The sequence below is a fragment of the Falco peregrinus genome, chromosome 6, assembly GCF_023634155.1.
Source record: "Falco peregrinus isolate bFalPer1 chromosome 6, bFalPer1.pri, whole genome shotgun sequence".
NCBI lineage: Eukaryota > Metazoa > Chordata > Aves > Falconiformes > Falconidae > Falco > Falco peregrinus.
Genome location: NC_073726.1, coordinates 78185002 through 78187137, shown reverse-complemented (window position 1 = coordinate 78187137; position 2136 = coordinate 78185002).

Here is a 2136-nt window from a genome sequence, read left to right as displayed (position 1 = left end):
CCAGTTTGCTTTCCCAGGCTTTACAGCCAGTACCTGTCTTGTTCTCTTAATCCCATTAATGAAAACTTCCGCGCATCCACTGCTTCCCCTAAAGTTATCGTGGTAACTCTGCCCCTTCCACCTGTGCTCCTCTCCACAAACCTTGCCACTCTGCCTGTAGAAAGACATTTTTATATGTACAAGGCCGTGTGTTTTGGAAAGACAAGGCAACAGAAAGATAACAGCAAACAGGAGTTAGAAACACTTCAGATCTGTTTGTTCCATGTCCTGGTAGTTGCCTTGCCGCAAGGCCACCACGCCACTTATCTTTAAGACAAGGATAACAACAGAAGCTCCTTGTAGGGCTCTTCTCTGGCTCAGAAATTCTTGGACCATTTACCGGTTATTTAAAAGATAAACAGACTGCATTTTCTTCCTCGGAAAATTCTTCAAAGGCTGTTGACTGTTCATTTTTCCATTACAGTTAAACTCACATACCTAGCTACGGAGCACGATTAAAAAAACCCAACACCTTAATAGTTCACCCTGCTTTTCCATCACAAAAGGCTTACTCTCCAGGATTTAAGCATGAAAACTGTAAACTTAATTAACGGGTCAGTGAATGGGCTTGCATAGAAAGAGCTCAGTTTATTCTAAATATTATCATTCACTTGCCAGCTTAAACAGTAAGCAGCTTTGTTTTTCATTAGCTTACACTTGTAAGAGAAAAGGGAAACAGGTTATCTTGATGTAAGGCAAAAGTAACATATGAGAAAAGTAATATAAATGTATCTTTTTTTCTCCAGTTCCATACTGTTGGAATATTCTTTTTAGCTCTGTCATTTTATATTTATTATTAAAACTATGCCAAGTCTGTGACTACATCTCAAATGTAAATAGTGCACTTGTATATTCTACATCAACTTATGGAGTGGGTGCCTGTATGATGGATTAGTAAAATTCTGTATCATGTTTTAGGAATCAAACACAGGCTCTTTATCAGAGTGTTTAGTGACATCAAACATGTTATAAATTGGCTTGTAGCATAAAAAAACAGATTAAAACATTCATGTTTGGTCTCACTATATTTTTGATTCAAGCACATTAGCTGTCATTTTTCCCCCCTGTATGTTTTCAAAAGAATGACTTGTTCAGAACAAGTTTAGTAGGCAAGCTGGTGCTGGGAAGGGAATATAACCCTTTCTTTTACTAACTATCAAGAACACCACTTCCCCTGCCAGGGATCTGCATAAGTGCAAACGCTGGGTTTACTTATGCCAGAGGAGTGGGCCACAAAACTCAGAACACGCAGAGAAAAAACCAAGCATTTCCTTGAGCAGTAATAACCATCTACCCAGGACAGCACCAGCTAATCCCCCACCACTGAGTCTTTCATAGCTTCTGGGTTATACCTAAAAGTCACACACTGGAAGTGACTTCTGGTCCCAGCATGGGGGAAGAGATTCAGGTTGGCTTCCTAGGTGGAAAAGGCCACGGTGCTACCATATCACCACCAAACGCCCTCCTGCCCCGCGTCCCTGCTCTCCACAAGCCACATCCCAGTTTTACCTGCTCAATAACTATTTATTCTACCATCCACTTGCCATGTTACAGCAACAGCAGCCAGGATCTGTGAAGCAAGAACAAATTTCTCAAGTCTCCCAGTCAACTGTTAGAAGCCCATTAAGGAACAAAGCAAGATACCTACGGAGACTTGCATGTGAGAAAACAAGTATTCTCTGCTTAAATCATTCAAAACAGCACACATAACTAACATCTGCTAGGGAAGCAGCTGATTTTCTTGTAGCTCATTGGCACCACACATTGGATTTTTCTCTGTAAAAACATAACGAGGTAATTATTCGTGCAAAAAGGATTAGGCTCAGGGCAGTTTGCAGACCTCTTTCCTCCAGCAGCTGTGCTATATTACCATTTTCAAAGGCAGGACTTGAAGACTTATCGGCATTGCTATCTAAGGACCTTTCTTAGGCTGCGTGATCCAGAGGTAGACACAACAAATTCTCATCTGTAAATGTCAGCACTTGCACTAGGCGAGCTTTGGTTTTCCGTAAACACACAGATGGAGGATCAGATCAGAGATCAAATGTCAGAGTCTCCAACGACAGGAAATTAAATCAGTTTAAATGGAAGGCAAAA